Source organism: Cupressus sempervirens, chromosome 8, assembly GCF_028749045.1.
Source record: "Cupressus sempervirens isolate cs-2001-9-10 chromosome 8, ASM2874904v1, whole genome shotgun sequence".
NCBI lineage: Eukaryota > Viridiplantae > Streptophyta > Pinopsida > Cupressales > Cupressaceae > Cupressus > Cupressus sempervirens.
In genome coordinates this window covers 274,631,032-274,651,203 of record NC_143125.1, presented here as the reverse complement: position 1 = coordinate 274,651,203, position 20,172 = coordinate 274,631,032, and positions in this window count along the sequence as shown.

Sequence of the window (20,172 nt, the reverse complement as noted above, 5' to 3'; positions counted from 1 at the left end):
TCGGTTAAGTGATTTTATACTTGGCGTTATGGTTTCTTTTGGACCTTTGTTATTATTTCATGGATAGTAGGATTCGTGTAGAATTCACACCCCCAGATTGAGGTTGGTCGAGTAAGTTCATGTTGTTTGGCCTTGTTGCATCATTGAGATTCGTTGAATATGTTCTCCCAAGTTTTTTTTTGGTTGAGTGATATCTTGCTTGTGTTCTCCTCTAGTCCTTGTGTTATGATCTTCATGATGGTGGTGTGCCACACATGAGTATGTGTATATATATTTTTTGGATGACTTGCAAGGCTCAATCTTCCATGGTACTTCTAGAAGTTATGATCATTGGGGTTGGGTTGGGAATTTGCATGCCTACGGGAACTCATCATTAGATGAGCATGGGTATGGTAGGGTAGCATATGGAGGGGGCTTTTATCCCACAACCTAGTGATCATTGTGCTTAGAGGGTTGGAAAAGGATGTTTTATCTAAGTGATAACTAAATAAAATGTGTGAGTGGTAATAAAATTTAAGATAATATGTGCTAGAGCCTTACCATTGAGGGAGTTGAATCTGCATGATCCAAGCTTGGGCTTGTCAATGCCAAGCAACTCTCCATGATGTTAGCCCCTACTTAGTAGCACATTAAGTTAGTCTGACTAGGACTTGTAGTTTATGCATTGTCTATGTTCTTGGTTTTAGTCATCATACTGTCTGGCATGAGTGTTAGCCATGGATGTTGTGCTTTGTGTGTTTTTGGTTGGATCATTATCTCCATTAGCATGGAAGGAGTAGACCTACAAGTTCTATGTAGTTGGGAGGTATAGCTACCTATACCACTGCTAGGGATCAGTGTACAATGATGATCTTTTACTCTAGTGTGATTGTTGCTGGATGTTTTCACCTGATACTTCGGGTTCTGGAGTATGCTTTCTTGTGATTTATGCTTTCATTGGAATGCCTAGATATCATGTTTAGATGATGCTGGTTTATTAGATACATTCCTATGTTATGATTTTTAACATGTAATAAATGATGTGGTTGATTTATTTGATTATCTAATGCTTTACTTTTGGCATTTTAGATTTCCTTATTCTTATGTTGTAGCACATTTTAGTAGTGATGTCCTCATAAGATAACACCAATGAATTGGTTGGTAGTTTTGAATGTTACACACAGGGGATTGCTAGGATGAACCATGGTCTTATGATGCTATTGATAGTTGGGAGGAACCATGTACTTATTTTGTTATTTCTATACATTGTGATGTTGCTTCTGTACATTACGATGTTTCTTTCAGTGCATCCTTTTCACTACTATTGCTCTAGATGGATAAATTTTTCTCTTTCTTGTTCTTGGCATCTTGTTGTTTATGCACTTGAGTGTTCATTCCTCAAACTATGTGGATCTGGTACTCCCTAGTGTGGAGGAAATTCATTCCTTATCTTTTTGCCCTTGTGTTCTTTGACTTGTTGTTTTGGGATCTTGCACTAAGTTGTGCTTTCTTGCGTGAGAATGCATGATCTCATGTGGTGTGTTAGGTTTCTTTGTGTGGCATTGGGTACTTTCTTGCACAAAACCCAACACTAGTTTTGGCTATCTTAACTATTTGGCCAAGTATCTTCTCACACCAATTGGTGCACATCCTTGTGTGAAAAGTTATTTCTTCATGGGGCATATTGCACATCTTCATGCAAAAATATACCTACTATTGGTGCTCACACAAAAAATAGGGGGCATCTCCACTGGTTTTAAGGGATCAATTTTTGGTGACTCTAGTACCCATTGGGTTTACTTAATTTTCCATGTCTTGACAGATCTTAGATTCTAGTATTGTTTTCATTTTAGATTTCTATTTCCTATTGTGAGTGTGTTGGTTTGGGTAGTGGCATTCAGAGATTTGTTGGTTTTCAGGATGGTCATTAAGTCTTCCATTGTGATCTTTGTGATCCCTCTATGATGTTGAAATGTGCATTCATACTTGTAAAAAAAATATCTTGGCTTGAATTGAATTCTTGTTCAAAGGATCTCTAGGTAGGGCTTTACATCTAGTATCAGATCCCATGTTCAAACATTGGAATCTTTGTGTATATGTTGCTCATATGGTTGATGTTGTGTTTGTGTGAGTGCGAGTGTCTTGGTGATGGCTCGTGAGTTTTGGTTGCTTTGATATCTACTTGTGGTGGACTTTCTTTTCCAGTAGATGCAACTAGATTAGTGTGAGGAGAAGGAAGTGAGTCTTTCCTTGTTTTGTAAATGGAATTCACGTGCTTGTTTGGTTGGTTTCTTGTGTGACCCTTTTGGATGAAACCACCGATTGGTGTCCATGTGTTGGCTTGAGTGCTTCTTTCTATTTCTCCTTGTGGAGTAAGGTGCATTTTTTACCTGCTTTATCCTAAGTGTATGTAAATAAATGAATCTTATTTGTGATTCTGTGATTTTTCATTATAGTAATGAAATGGTTCCTTTCATTGAAAAATGAATGTTTATTGTGAATCATTGCAAAGAGGTAGGTTTTGCATTTTATCCTTTGGATTAATGACTTAAGTCCCCAATATAATTTCTTCATCAAGCTTATGGAAATTGTATTAAATTGATGGATATATAAACATTGCATTGCATGGAAATTATTATACTCTACATATGCATGGGGTTATTGGTGGTATACTACTTGATGTGTGTGAGTGTGTCTCTAACATTGCTAGGATGATGTATTCCTTAGCTTTGTGTGGTGATTTATCCCTCTTGTGTGACTGTCCTTAGTTATCACATGTAATGTGATTTAATTGATGCCTTTTTTTATTTGACTGGAGGTACTTTCCTCATGTTGTTGGGCTATCATTGGTTTTCAACATTTTCCTCTCTTGGAATAGTCATCAAATGTTTCTCTATCACTCTCTTTGTGGTTGTTGTCACACTTGAATTATTGTTGAAATGATTTCTTTTTTGATTTACTATTGAAGTTGACAATTCCCCCATTTGGGCCTTTTGGTCATGTTTCATGATGACTATTCTGAATGTGTGTTAGTATTGCCCTTTTGTGTGTTGTGACTCTATCACATTCATCTTGAACCTCTGGTAGTATGTACATGGGATAATATCATAGACAAAATACTAGTGTGGTTGACATAGATGTAAAGTTGTTAATGTAATTATATGATTTAAATGTTGATTAAACTTAATGTTATGTTGGAAAGAAATTGGAAAAGATAGGTAATTGTTATATGGAAAGTGACTCTTGAACCCTTTCATTGAAAACCTTTTAGTTTCATTGTGAATTAGTGCTTATGTTATGATTAATTAATGAAATTATGAAAGAGAAGTAATGATGGTTTCAATGTGTGAATTACCTTTCTTTTCATGTCTTTTGTCATTTTGGTCTTGTGTGCTCTTTGTTTGTTTTGAACATTTCATCCATTGCTTGTCTTGGTAATCGAGATGATCTGAGTTTCCTATGATGTGTTATCTTGAGTGGTGGTTCTAACTCTTAGATATTAGGACTCTCTAAGCTTCATCATGGTGTAAGCCTCATCAATATCTTTTTAACACTTTTTGAACTGTGTCAATAAGAGTCCGAACGTGAAAGTTATGGCCTCTAGAGTGAAGGCAAATTTTGTGCTGATTTGAAATTTCATGCGAGAAACTAGTGAACATGTATTTTCTTGCCTGGTTCATTGCACTTTCTCACTTGGTTTGATGAAAAAATTTGTGCAATATTGTGGTAATGAATTTTTTTTCTTGGGGAACAATAACCAACTTGTTTACACTTTTGAAGGTGCAAATTAATGTTTAGAGTACCCTTTATCGAGTAGAGGTCAATTCAATCATGCTATATCACATTTATGGCCATTGGAGAAGTTTAACCCTTTATGTTATTCTTAGGGAGGCATTAATGAACCTTCATAACCTACTAGGTACTCGTTAGGATTCTTTCTTGGGTTTGTGTGTTTCCTATAGCATCAACCCACCCTTGTGTGGTGAAATGTGACTTGTGAGCATTCCTTCTTTGAGTTGGATGTTGACTTTTTATTTGAGAGTGACTCAATTTCTTTTGATAATTATAGATCTTCCTTTTGGGAGGTTGACTTTAGAACATCTCTATATCCTTTTCTTTCTTGAGAAAGTAGGCTAGCATGGTTATGCCATTAGCTCAGATAGTGTTGTTTGAGTATGTTGCTGGCTGGTGGAATTGTGAGTTTTCCCTAACTCATCTTGGGCTAATTTAGAGCACAGGTTGAGAGAGACTCCCTCTTAATCCTAATATTTTTTAGTTTCTTTCTCCCTAAGCTTGTTTCTTTAAAGGGATTGTCTTAGTTAAGTTTTCTCATTGACCATTGACTTGAGGCTAGAGATTGAGTTTAGTGGTAGGTTGGGTGTGGTATTCCTAGCATGGTGCTAGAGGGACATGGTATTGTTAGACACATGTTACCATCTTATGAGTAAGTATGTAGATACTACCTAGTTTTGTCCACTATTGAATTCTTTGCAACCTTGTGGAAAGGTGATATCTTGTCTAGTTGGGTTATGTAGACCTAGTCCCAGTGATAGTTGAGCTTTTGTATCCTAGAGACTAAGTGCTCCTATGATTGGTGGTTAGTAGTGGTGAATATCCTTTTGGAGTGTGTAATTTTGTTAAGTAAACCATCATTTTCTTTGGTCAAAGGGAAAGTTTACATGGTTTCAAGGATGCTCATGTGTGGCATGATAGTATTTTTCAGAATTTTGGGATGGGTATTCCCCATGATTCCAACTTTTATTGGAAGTGCATAGTGTTTTGACCTAGTTTTACAGTCATGTGGTAGGTGCATGTCATAGTTGGGCACCTTTTGACAAGGTAGAGTGGGTTTTTCCTTACCTTTTATTGTTGACTTTATGGCTAGATGGGTTTTCCTAGTGCATGGGAGATTCCTTGTTGGAGGACCTTGTGTTAGTATAAAACCTATTCTCTTGTGGTCGACCTATTTAGGGGTTGACATGATGGTTTGAGAAAGTTGGTGTGATTTGGTTGGACTTGTGAAGAATTCAGTGAGTCATCTTGATTGCTCAGTTTTGATTTTGCACTTGGTGTGTTTGTTTTCTATTCTTGGATTGTAGGCTTCTAGGAGTAAGCCATCTCTTTGAGGGGGATGATGTAGTGCCTCTCCCATTTGAATTCTATAATTCATCCTGATGGATGAAACCTTGTTGATCTCTCCTTGAGAAGGTATCATGACTGTGACCATGAGTGGTCTACACTATTGACGTGATTGGTTATGTTCTGTATAAGTTGCTTTGATTATGCTTTGGTTGATTTATGAGATTATGATGTGATTTATGATTCATTGAGGCTTCTCCTAGTGGTTACTAGGATCAATTTAGTATCATGATGTTATTCCTTGATTACCCTGAGATGTGTGCAAAGATTGCACTGTGTACTATTACCATGCTACTTTGGACTAGATTCCTGTAGCAGTGGTTAGTCATGTTTATGACTGTATTTGCCTATGTGTTTAAAGTGCCTTTTTATGTTGTTTATATAACTATTATTAAATTATTAAATAATTAGAAATGAATTGTCCATGTTGGATTCATTGGTTTTTGTGTTGTGGATATTTACCTTGTTATATTTTGATCCAAGAGATATTTGTTACTCATGTTATGTTTTACATTTGAGATGACCTAAGGGTTACATGTTATACTTTGATTTTAGTATCATAGATGTTAGAATATTATGCTATTTAGTTGATCATATTGCATGATATGTTTTATGATGATATCTAATTATCTAGTATTTGGACATATCTTTGATTATGTTATGTGGTGGATTTAATGTTATGGGTATTTACTTCATTCTTGCATTGTTATGCTGTATAAAAATGTGAGTGATGCAAATAGATTATTTCACTATAATTGAATAAATGGTTAATTAGGTTATTTATTACATTTATTGCTTCAACTTAGTTATTATATGCAATTGCACTTGATCACGTTGTTGAGTGTGCAAGATTTATATCCTTCGTAGTGGCACATGGAGTTAGTGATTCAGCCATTCATATTTTACTAATGTCATCCCTATATGGTTGACATATCCTTATTTTCATTGTTTAACTAATCCTTTTGCTAATTATTAAATCCAAACTCATTTGCATTATGTGATTAGACCAGTAAGCAAGTCTATGCATTTAGAGGTTCACATTGTCGTGAAAGTTGTTAAGGATATTTCTGTGTTTTTGTGTTTTCAGGCTTTTAATTTTATTGAATTTAATTTCTAGTTGCTTTTCCATAGATGAATTCCTATTTCTAGGAATAACCTGTTTTGGTTTGGGTTGATTTGGGGTTTAAATAGGTTGGTTGGTTAATTTCCCTAATTGATCATTCACTTGAAAAGTAAATAAGTATCCAAAAAGAAATTTAATTCGTAACTTCTCACTTTTGAATTAGAAAGTTTGAAAGTAAAATCCAAAATCTCCTTCATGAGAATTTACTATTTTGTTTGTTGTGGGAGCTATAGGCATGGATCATCGTGAGGTTGAGCTTGTCGGATCTATCTCAGGGAGACCTTCGATTGCCACAATTTTTGGCTACTTTTGTAAGATTTTTATTTTATAGTTTAGATTCCTATATTTCCCTTTTGGATGTGAGGTAGGGCTCTCTCATTTTATTATTTTTACCTTGTTTTAGCTTCTATTTTTGGTAGTCATTTTTTAGGAGGCTGAGAACTAGTGTTCCCCTCCATTTTTATTTGTTGGTTCTGCCTAGTTGGTCGAGTATGAACATTTTCCCAATTTTTAGGATGGTGCTTTAGGGTTTCACACCATTGCATTGGCCATTTTTGTACCCAAAGACCAAATGGGTTTTAATTTTGAGGTTTTCCAATTTTTGGGTTTTTTACCTTAATTTGTGTGCCACCCAATTTTCTCAAGTTTTCTTGGCAAGATGTTGGTCATGGACCTGGATCATCTATTTGGATTATAATTAGACCATTTTTGCACTTTTATGTTTGCATTGTGATGTGTACCACATCTGTACTCCCGACATTGTGTTCAGTTGAGTGATTTTATACCTGGTGTTATGGTTTCTTTTGGACCTTGGTTATTATTTCGTGGATAGTAGGATTAATGTAGAATCCACACTTTTAAATTGAGGCTAGTTGACTGAGTTCATGATGTTTGGTCTTGTTTCATCATTGGAATTTTTGTAGAATCCATACTGTAGATTAAGGCTAGTTGAGTGAGTTCATGATGTATGGTTTTATTGTTCATTGGGATTCATGTAGAATCTATTCTCCTGAGTTTATTTTCAATTGAGTGATATCTTTATTGTGTTCTCATCTAGTCCTTATTTTATGATTTTTGTAATGGTGGTGTGCCACACATGAGTACATACATGTACATTTATCAAGTGACTTGCGAGGCCTGAGCTTCTGTGGTACTTTTGAAAGTTATGATCATTAGGGTTGGATTGGGAATTTGCATGCCTACAGGCACTCGTCATTGGATGAGCATGGATAGGGTAGGGTAGCATATGGAGGGGGATTCTATCCCACAACCTAGTGATCATTATGCCTATAGGGTTGGTAGAGGAAGTTTTAACTAACTGATAATTAAATAAAATGTGTGAGTGCTAATAAAACTTAAGATGATAATATGTGCTAGAGCCTTACCATTGAGGGAGTTGAATCTAGACGATCCAAGCTTGGGCTTGTTGATGCCAAGAAACTCTCCATGATGTCAACCCCTACTTAGTATCCCATTGAGTTGTCTGACCAGGACCTGTAGTTTATGCATTGTCTATGTTCTTGGTTTCAGTCATCATACTATCTACCGTGAGTGCTAGCCATGGACGTTGTGCTTTGTGTGTGTTTGTGGTTGGATAATTATCTCCATCAGCATAGTGGGAGTGGACCTAGGGGTTCTATATTGTTGGGAGGTGTAGCTACCTATACCACTACTAGGGACTAGTGTATTGATGTGGTCTTTTACCCTACTGCAACCGTTGCTAGATGTTTTCACTTAATACTTCAAGTTTTAGAGTATGCTTTCTTGTGATTTATACTTTCATTGGAATGCTTGGATATCATGTTTAGATGATGCTAGTTTATTAAATGCATTCCTATGTTATTATGTTTAGCATGTAATAGATGATTTGGTTGATTTATTGGATTATCTAATGCTTTACTTTTAGCATGTTAGATTTCCTTATTCTTATGTTGTAGCATGTTTTAGTAGAAACGTCCTCATAAGATAACATTGACAACCTAGTTAGAAGTTTGGGATGTTACATGCAGGGGATAGCTAGGATCCACCATGGTCTTATGATGCTATTGACAGTTGGGAGGAACTGCATACTTAGTTATTTTTGTACATTGCAATGTTGCTTTTGTACACTGCAATCTTACTTTCAATACGTCCTTTTTATTGTTGTGGTTTTAGATGGATAGATGTTTCTCTTTCTTGTTCTTAGCATCTTGTTGTTTATGCACTTGAGTGTTCATTCCTCAAACTACATGGATCTAGTAATCCTTAGTGTGGAGGAAATTCATTCCTTATCTTTTTACCCTTTTGTTCTCTGACTTTCTATTATGGGATCTCACATGAAATCATGCTTTCTTGTGTGAGAATGCATGACCTTGCATGGTGTGTTGGGTTTCTTCGCGTGGCATTGGGCATTTTCTTGTGCAAAACCCAACACTAGTTTTAGGTGTCTTGGTTGTTTGGCCAAGTATCTTCTCATGCTGGTTGGTGCACATCCTCGAATGAAAAGGTATTTCTTTGTGGAGCATGTTGTACATCTTCTTGTGAAAATCTATCTTCTAGTGGTCCTCACACAAAAAATAGGGGGCATCTCAACTAGTTTTTGGGGATAATTTTTTGGTGATTCTAGTACCCATTGGGTTTACTTAATTTTCCATGTCTTGATAGATCTTAGATTCTTAGTATTGGTTTTGTTTTGTATTTCTATTTCCTATTGTGAGTGTGTCAGTTTGGGTAGTAGTGTTTGAAGATTCATTGGTTTCTAAGATGGTGGTTAAGTCTTCTGTTGCAATCTTTGTGATCCCTATATAATGTTGACATGTGCATTCATACTTGTAAAAAAATATCTTGGCTTGAACTGAATCCTTGTTCCAAGGATCTCTAGGTGGGGCATTACACCTTAGATAATACTTGTTCCATGGGAGGGAGAGGATGGTGATCTTTGAGAGAGGCCTATTTAGATCTCTAAAATCTGCACATAATATGATTTCTCCACTCTTCTTTCTAATAGGAACAAGGTTGGCTACCCAAGAGGAATTATTAATAGGAAAAAATAATATTAGCCTCTATCAAATTGGATAGCTCCTTTCTCATCATAGGTTCAATCTTAGGATTGATTGGTCTTTTCTTTTGTCTAACAGGCTTTGCATCACTATTTAAATCATTGTTATGTTGAAACAAACTTGGGTCAAAAACCTTTAAATCATCATATGTCCATGCAAAAACATCATTAAATTATTCACATAGATGAACTAAATTTTCTCATTCAGGTTTAGAGCATACCTTTCCCAAATTGAGAATTTTTCCATTAGCAATGACTACTAGAATGTGATCCTCTTTATTTGCAATGATTTTCAAACTCCTGCTCCTTATTTGATCACTAGGATTGAAAACACCTTCAAAAGTGATTCGACCCTTAGATAACTTGTTGAAGCTGATGTTCATGATCTTATCACCATCTTGGCTTTGTAGCTTGGATTAATTCCTATCAGAGAATTCTGCTTCAAACACCTACTAATTGCCATGGTTATCTAGAATTGCAAGTCTTACAACTAGTCTGATGTGTTGTTCTCTTTTTTCCTCAACATGCTCTCATACATCATAGTGAGCACCTATTGCTACAAGTATATCAACATGTTTTTTATCTCTTCTAGGTTACACTTTGGATATTGAATGCTTGGAAGCCCTCAAGCAGATCCCAGACTTTGTGCTTGTATGATTTGAGTAGATTATTTTATGTGATGTTCTAGCTGCTCACTTGGTTAACAACCAACTCACTATCTCCAAATACCTTTAAAGATTTGATCCCCCTCTTTTGGGCAAGTTGAGGGCCTTGAATCAATGCTTCATATTATGCTATATTGTTAGTACAACTAAATTTAAGCCTATAAGAGAAGTAAAATTTATCCAAACTGGGGGAAACAAGCATTATGCCAACACTTGAACCATTCTTGTTTCTTGAACCATCAAAAAACATGATCCATAATCCATTGGTGTCTTCTTCCATTTTCATGGGATTAGGAATAGGAGCACCTTTCTCCAATATGTAATATGTACCAAGCCTCGTCTCTTCAACCTCTTGTGCTGGATCAAACTAAAAAATACTGGCCCATTCATCTAAAAGATAATCAAGCACCTCTATTAGTAAAGTGGTAGGTTCATGTGTCATGCCCTTATCATCTATCTCATGGACTAAACAATTCATGTTTATAGGGCTAGGTGTGTAGTTCTCTATGTGATTAAGGGTCGGAGGTTCTACCCTTGTAGAAGCTTTTGTCCCATATCTTGTCCTAAAGAACATATAGGACCAATCTGATGCAATATAACCACCTATCTATGTAGTGAAATCTCTGGAAAGACATATGAAAAAATGTGGGGGAAGCTTAGCTACTGATATGTCTTGAGTGATAGTACAACCAAGACATCCATGCAATGCCATTTCCACATTTTTCAGGATTCCTATTGTTGTAAAAAAGCTACCATCTAACTGAAGTACATCTCTAACCATTGGTTCATATTTAATACCAAGGTGTTCAAACACACATTTATGCATCACAGAAACTACCAGCTCTAGACTTTATCATGTAATTACGAACTATTTTGTCCCATGTAATCAAAGAGACATAAAAAGGAGGAGGCTTGCTTTTCTTACTTGTGTCTCCTTCTTTTGTTTGCTGCACCAAACTTGTTGCATGATCTAATGTAGAAAATTTATTTGACAGCTCTATACTCTTTAACTCTTATTGTAGTAGCTCCAACTATTGTCACAAAATTTTGCACTCTTACCTGAACTTTGATCTAAAGGCAACCTTGTAAAAAATGGAAACAATCTCCAAGTCGTGGGACCTGGACAATGAGATTGAGTCTTTGGAGAAGGTTGACTTCCTCACTATCAAGATGCACCTAGCTACTTCTTTGAAGGAAAAGGGAAAAGGAAATGCATGAAATCAAACTACCTAGTCTAATCTAGAGGGGTGATACAACAAATAGTACATTCAATCTTATCTTTGCCTAGAACTATACAATTTATCAATATAATCCCAAAGTACACAAATTCAATCTTTTCTTTAACTCAAAAACCACATGTAGATCTAGAACCAATAGAATGTTATAAGGAAGGATTTTCACTCTATATCATTCAAAGGAAAAATATATACAACGTACAAGTTGAAGAATGAAATAAACACATTAACAGAAGGCAAGAATATATTGTACAATATATTAATAGAAGAAAGAGGTACAACAATGAAGCATCTTCACTTAGAGGCAAAGGGAATTATAGTAGTAGAGTATGAAATACAACTAATATAGAATTAGAGTAGAGACTGAACCTTTGAAAGAGTTACAAAATTTTCCTTTATAGCTTAGGCATAACTGAGAAGGCTTTAACTAAAACCCTAAAACTCAACCACTACCTTCAAGTTACAGAGAACAATAACTACTAATTCGAGGAAGATATGATCAAATGCATATCCATATGCATAAAACCTAATTTTTACATGAAAACTTGAGCCTTGAAGAGAAATGTATTGGCAATATGTCTAATCAATTAGATAATGTAAGCTATGGTTGTCATTTATGGCAACATATTTGTTTTGCATATTAGGCTTGCTCATTTTTAAAGAAAATTGTCTAAGTGTTAGACAGTGTTATAACAACATAACAGTTTTGATGATAACAAAATATTCCCTTGAAATATTCTCTTGTGTAGTTAACCAAAGATGCAAGACATCATAATGATGACATATACCAGTGCACATGTCTGTACGATCAATCGAGTTCAAGTTATGAAGGAATTAGTAATGCAATGATGATTTAGCATAGAACAGAGCATGTGAAAAAATTATGTTAAATGACTTGATTTATTATTTAAATTATTATTTCTTTATGAGATGACTCTAATGATGATTATGTGAGCCGACTAAGGAAGAATTTATCAATATGTTGGTATAAGTAAAGAACTTCATTTGAAAAGTTAATAGAGATGAAGAACATGACAATGATGTGTGATCAGTGATTTCAAAGTTGATATGATCTTGTGAAATGCGAGTAACAAGTGAATGAAACATTGTGATATATGGTGTAAAGCATTGTTATGCTAGACATGATGTAGATTAAGTTGTGTGCAGTCACTCTTGTATGAAGAATTATCAATCATAAGATTTGTGAAGTACAAAAAGTATCTCAGAATCGTATGTATACCTATTTTTTGAAGATCTCATTGTATAGTTGCATGTTAGGGTAGTGGGCTCTTCTTTCACACATTTGTATATGATCCACCAATTCCTAACAAGGTTGAAGAAATTCCTAATAGGGTTGAGGCTTCTAACAAGGCCTAGTCTCCTAATAGGGACTTGAGACACTATACATTCTTCATAGACTCCTAACAAGGTCAATATCCTTAAACAAATTCTTTATATAGTGAATCATCTAGCGGGTTTCATCCCCACTGGGGTTTTACCTTAGCCAAGGTTTCTCTATTTAATAAAATATGGTGGTATGATCTCTTTTTGTGTATGGTTTTTTATACTATTTAGCATTATTGGTTTACTTTCTTATGCATGTGTTAAAGCAATTAATAATATCTAGTTTTGGGCAAAAACATTGAAAATATCACCCCTCTCTCAGTATTATCTATTTCTAATAATTGGTACAAGAGCCTAGTTATTTAAAAGTGGCTTAATAGCTTGAATAAGATCCCTATGGATATGGAACAATTGAAGAAGAATCTTGAAGAAGCACTTGAATAGATTGATCTCCTTACTAATGAAATAGATGGCCTTAAAGACATATACAAGAATGCAAAAGCCTACATTGGTGAATTAAAGGACAAAATAGATGACCTAAAGCAGAAGGGACCTAATAATCAAACTAGTGATGATGACATTGAAGATCTGAAGAAAGAAAATGAGATCCTAAAACATGAGTTAAAGATAGTTGAACTTAAGCTGAGTCTTAAGAAAAATGGACGAAAGAATGACTCTGAAGTTAAAGCTGAAAATGTAGATTTGGGATCCCAGTTAAGCAAGGTAACCTCTGAATTGGAATCTATTAAGATAGAGTATGTAGAATTAGAAAAATACAACACCATTGTGAAAGGTGATTTGGTACAAACCAAACAACAACTTGAAAAATTATACACCAACAGTGATAAGATTGAAGAACAAATATGTGCACAAAGACCTAGTTATGATAAGACTAGACTTGGATTCTTTCTTGGTCAATCCATCAATAAATCTATTGAGAGAAAAGAACCTGGTACTCTTGAAAGCAATAAGGATCTAAGCAAGATAGATGATACATCTAAGGAAAAAGAGGATATCACTCATTCTGAGAAAGATAAAGAATCTGATCAAGATATGGACAAGAAAAGAAAGGAATCTTTTTCCTGGTGTAATAAACTTGAAGCCACTGAAGTTGATTACAAAGGTAAGTCCTTCAAAACTATTTCAAAGTTTTACTGCCATAATTGTCACGGATATGGTCATTATGCAATAGATTGTAAGAAACCTAAATTTGATAGCAATAATGCAAATAGTAGGATATATAGGAACACTAACCATGTAGGAAATAGAAGAAGATCTCATAGTAATAAAAGTGGAGAAAGAAGACAAATTGTTTTCTATAGATGCAAAAATCTTGGACACATTGGAAGGAATCCCAGAGCACTTGACAACCAACTAAATGAATAGAAAAGAAATGTACCTATATGTCAGCTACGTAATAACTTTGGACACACAGCAAAGTTTTGCAGAATGGATAGAAGAGACCTAAATAGGAATCAGAATTATAGAAGAAACAATAGAAGAAATGATGATAGTTTGAAGAAAGAAATGAAGGAGCAGACAAATGGATTAAAGGAACCAAGATGTTCACATATAGATACAGAAGATGTGCTTGACAAGACAATGAAGTCACTTATTGTTTGTGACTCTTCTTACTAGAATTAAGAACTCTCAGTAAGGCAAAGTATCAATTATTGATAACTAATGTTAAAGTAAGTATCAAAGGTTGCATAGTTGATAGTATGTAGTAGACATTGAGAGAAGTCTATAGTGAAGTGCACATTAACTAATAAGGTTAGGATAAGGATATATAAGAAGATTAATCTCTCTATTGCATAGAGACAGTATATTGAACTAGTGGCCGACATGCATTTAATGCAAAGGACAAATTGTGAAAGATTCAAAGGACACAAACTGACTTGCATACATCATTTGGTTGTGCAAAGTTTGTGTGTGAGATTGAAGAAAGATTTGGAAAATTAAAGAGGCCTACAATTACCCGAAGTTTTTGAAAACCCTCATACGTGAAATTGAGGTATTTTCTAAATTTTTGAGCATAATCTTTCAAGAATGGCAAGACAAGAAGTCTTTATTGTAAGAAATAGACCTAGGTACAATTTCAAGAAACACCCATTTGTTTCTTTGCTTGATGACCCTATTGGAACATTTTCACAAGTTCCAGAAAATGTTCTTCACATCGAAGACATAAGAGGATATATTCACTATAAGATTGAAAGCATATGTGACTTATAGATTCATAAGGAATTGGAGAAGATGTGCAATAATGACTTGTCATTGAAACCTGAACATAGATACCTAGAATGATTTAACCTAGTTAAGTATATATTCTACTTCAATAATAATGAATGGACAAGCATAATTCTGAGTAGAGTACATGATGATTTTCTAAGGCTAGGAGATTCTATCATTTATATTGACAATGACCTAATTCACAAAGTCAAAGGTTTGAGCAATAAAGGATGCAATCAAATAAACATTAAGAGTGTGCACAAGATAGTTGAGACAAATCTGAATACATATTTTGATGGTAGAAACATGAAAGTCAACACCATTCAAGATGATGGAGTGAGACTCATTTGTAAGATTTTGGGATACAAGTACAATCATAGATCTAGGATAGATTCAACACCTACAAGATTTCTTCATGCAGCCTACTTGGCAGCAAGAGGTGAAGAGGTTAACATGTGCGATATTATCCGAACACAATTGTTGGAAAACATATCTAGAATTAACAAATCAAGGAGTGTAGTCATTAGATTTGAATCACTATTAACACATATTTTTCTATGCTACTAAGAAGTTCCTTGGAATCTCAAACTGGAGTGAAAATGAGTGCACAATGTAGCTAATCACTTGAGCATATAGATCAAGACTTGAAGTAGTCAAGGACAATGATATTGATAGAATAATGAGATCCTTCCAAGATGAAATGAAGAAAAGGTATAGGATACCTCTTATGCTAGTAGAGAAGTATAAGGATGAATTATGTTTTATGGTTGAGACAAATTTCACATGTATGGAGGCAGTAGTTCCTCAGGTAAAATTCATTGAACCTATGGGATATGAGATGAGTGAGGAATTGATTGAAGGGTATGCACATATAATCCTTCATTCTAAAGTTGATTCTAAATCTCCTAGATGGGGGACATATTCTAAGAAAATGAGAGAAGTTAAAACCAGTCATATAATGAAGGATTCCAAGAAAAAGGTGGACAAAGTAATTGATTCTATTTTGAAAGAATTTTGGATGACTAGAAAATAATTTGATGAGGTGAAAGGGATAGCTATGGAAATGAAGGCCAATGGTCAATCTAAACTTTTGACCCCTACACCCATTGCAGTCGTAGGACCTACTAAAGAGGTCATAGTTGCTCAAACAAGTGTGTAGACATCTAATGTGCCTTATGTAGTAGCAACCCCTAAGGAACCTAGTGAAGTCTAAAGAAACATCAGCTACAAGGAAGCCTACAAAGCCAAAAGGACCAAAAATCCTAAAAAAAGAGTGAAATAGACTACAAGTGGTCCAAGAAAAAAGAGAAGAACCTTGCAAATTAGCTCATCTGAATTAGAAGAAGAAACTAGTGACAAACCAGTTGAGCCAGCTGATCAAGAAGCACAAACATTAGCAGGGTGAAAAGCATGGAAGCCAAAGGTAGAAAATCTAAACATGCAAATCATTAATGAAAATAATTTTGTACAGTTGAATAAATACTATGATTTGTATAATAATATGGATAGGAGATAGAAAATTTTGTAGCTAGAAACATGATTCTTAAAGGTAAGAGATTTGATAGTATACGAGGTCAAATACTCGAAGACTTGTATAATAGATTGAGAAATAGAAAGAGCAGAGTTGTAGAGGAAGACAAACAAATAATAATGAATATGGTGAGAAAGTTATGTTCTATAATTAATGAGGAAGAAATAACAATTTTTGTGAAAGGTATAGCACCATTTCTTAGACATGAGAAGATATCCATTCTCCTCATGGGAGGAAATTATGATGAAGTTAATAAGGAAACTCAAGAGGCTATAGTTTCATACATGTCTACTATGCCTAAGATAAGTGCGCAAGCAAAGGAGGTAAGCCAGATTCCTAGAGAAAGTGCATAGATAGAGGAGGCAAACTAGATGCCCAAAGAAAGTACGCAGCCAAAGGAGGTAAGCTAGACACCTAAGAAGTGTGCACAAACAAAGGAAACTAGTCCTATAGCATGCAGTCCTCCTCATAGCTTTGAACTAGCAGCTACACCAAGTTCTTCACCACATATTACCATTGGTAGTGAATCTATGCAAATAGATAACACTAAGGTGACAATTGACAAACAAAGGATCCATTCAAGGATTTTGGTACTAGCATTGTTGGCAATATTATAGATTATAGCAGCTCATCAAATGAAGTAGAAGAAAAGGATTAGGAGCCAAAGGAAGAACAAGCACATTCTATGAAGAAAATTGAGTTTAGTAATGAAGCAACTACTTCAAATTTACCCTTGGCACCAGTAGCAGTAACACCATCCACACTATCTACACAAATAGCAGTTGTAGCACAATTAGATGAAGAATATGAAGCACAAAGTCTTCTGTCTTCTTTTAGTAAATTTCTTGAGAAGAAGAAATCGGTCAAGTCAATTGAGAAAACTTTGACCTTAGCTTTGAACATAATAGAGAAAGTAGTAAGCCTTGTTAACACCCCTGTAGATATTCAATAGGGTGCAACAATTTTGTGCAAAGCTTTTGATGATGAGTTTATAACACTCACAAATGTAGCCACAATTCAAGCACAAATAGAGCATGATGGTAAACTTCTTAATACCATGTGCACTAATATGAGAAATGATATAGAAACTTTGAGTATATGTATTAAAGCATTGAGACAATGCATAGAGGAAGGAAAATAGGCTTACACTAATTATAAATTGGCATATAATTATCTTCAAGAATTTGATGATCAAAACAAAGAAAAGTTGGTTGAGCTTCTAACAATCACTGACAACTTTTTGAAATAAAATCAGAAGATGGATACCAGTGAACCCTCAATACAGATACTTCATGTTAGCATTAGGGACTTACAAGAAGAAAAGGAGAAAGCTCTGAAGAGATTCACTCTCCTAAGAGAACACTTGTTCCCATAAATAATGTTGTTGGAAAATCAACTGGAGGAATATTTCTTAGCAAAATTTTCTTATGACAAGTTTATGGCTACAAACTTGAACATAGTAGAGTTGACTACATATGCCCTATGTGCACTTATCAGTGTATCTGATGCACTGAAAGAAAGTTGGAAGAAGCATTTTGCATAGTTAAAAACCAACTTCAGTGATTTCTTTTTCCAAGTTTTGATGCAGCTACTAGATTTTGACAATCTCTTTTTGATACCTTTGCCATTGATGTCAAAGGGGGAGATATATGGAAAATTATAATTAATTTTAATTGTAAGGGGGAGAAATAAGTTGTGACCTTATTAACATGAATACAAATGTTTTTAATTATGTTATGGTTGTTTGTTTTGATTGGTATGACAACATGTTTGGGACTTAGCCAATTTTTCCAAAATATTGCCATCAATGCCAAAGGGGGAGATTTTTGTCAATATGTCCAATCAATCAAATAAGGTAAGCTATGGTTTTCATTTATGGCAATATATTTATTTTGCAGACCAGTCTTGCTCATTTGTGAAGAAAATTGTCTAAGTGTTAGACAATGTTACAACAGAATAATAGTTTTGATGAGAACATAATATTCTCTTGTGCAGTTAACTAGAGATGTAGGACATCATAATGATGATGTATACTAGTGCGCATGTCTGTACGATCAATTGAGTTCAAGTTATGAAGGAATTAGTAACACAGTGATGAATTAGCATAGAATAGAGCATGTCAAAAAATTATGTTAAATGACTTGATTTATTATTTTAATTATTATTTCTTTATGAGCTAATTCTAATGATGATTATTTGAGAAAACTAAGGAAGAATTTATCAATATGTTTGTATAAGTAAAGAAATTCATTTGTGAAGTTAATAGAGATGAAGAACATGATAATGTTGTGTGATTAGTGATTGTGAAGTTAATATGATCTTGTGAAATGCAAGTAACAAGTGAATGCAACATTGTGATATATGATGTAAAACATTGCTATGCTAGATGATATGATGTAGATTAAGGTGTGTGCAGTCACTCTTGTATGAAGAATTGTCAGTTAGAAGAGTTGTGAAGTATAGCAAGTATCTCAGAATTGTATGTATACCTATTTCCTAAAGATCTCATTGTATAGTTGCATGTTAGGGCAGTGGACTCTTCTTGCACACATTTATATATGATCCACCAACTCCTAATAGGGTTGGAGAAACTCCTAATAGGGTTGAGGCTTCTAAAAAGGCCTAGTCTCCTAACAAGGACTTGAGACACTATACATTCTTCATAGACTCCTAACAGGGTCAATATCCTTAATCAAATTCTTTATATAGTGAATCATCTAGTGGGTTTCATCCCCATTGGGGTTTTCCATTGGCCAGGGTTTCCCTAGTTAAAAAAATATGGTGTTATGATCTCTATTTGTGTATGGTTGTTTATAATGTTCAACATTATTGGTTTACTTTCTTATGCATGTGTTAAAGCAATTAATAATATCTAGTTATGGGCAAAAGGATTGAAAATAATGATTCACCTCCACCCCCCCTGCCCACCCCCACTCTCAATATTATCTATTTCTAACAAAATGAATGATGATCATAATTGATCTGATTGGTAGATGAATAACCATGGTGGTGGTAGAATGAAATTTCCATTTATCAGGCACTGAGAACACCAAAACTATGGTTACAGGTGATCAAAGGATTTGTTTTCCATAAATGAGCCATTTTGATAGTGTTTACAAAAACACTAGGTTAGTTGTGTCATCGAGTAAATCAAATTCAACATTCAACCTCACCACGTGGCCTTATATCTTTTAAGTACATGCCAAATCATCTTTTTTTTTCTAGCTGTCATGTTAATCTTGTGATGATGCACTTGCTTTTGTTTACTACTTTGTAACCTAATTTCCCTGTTGAGTATCTAAGCTTGCAAAATTGTGAGCTCTTCATTCTATGCTTTATCGCTACTTCATAGCTGACTTTCACTTTAGTTTATTGACCCATGTGATCTTGTAATGACCATCAAACTTACTGCCCCACATCTTCACAATAGTTTAGAACTTAACACTTCTTTTGCCCATGATGTTGTAATGCCTCTTTGAGTTAACCGTGTCACCTCTTCACAACTATTAGATATGAAGTTTGCTTTAACCATGTGATATTGTGATCACTGTCTTGGATGTCTGATGTCTTTTTTCATGGCTTCACAACTCAAACTATCACTACAACTTAGATTTATGCGATGGTCTAATGACTATTTCCTTTAACTATCAAATGCTCCTTACAATCTCATAACTTAAATTTTTTTCTCATGTGGCTTAATTGTGCAAAGCTATGATTGGCTGACTTATGTTGTTTTGGCCCTTTATAATTTCTTCACAACCTAAAATGTATTTAATGCTTTTTTACCCGTGACATTGTGATTACCATTTAAAGCTAACTATTTCCCTTCATCACAACCTTGCAACTTGAATCTTTAACTCATAATCAAACCTTGGGAAGGTGTGATCTTA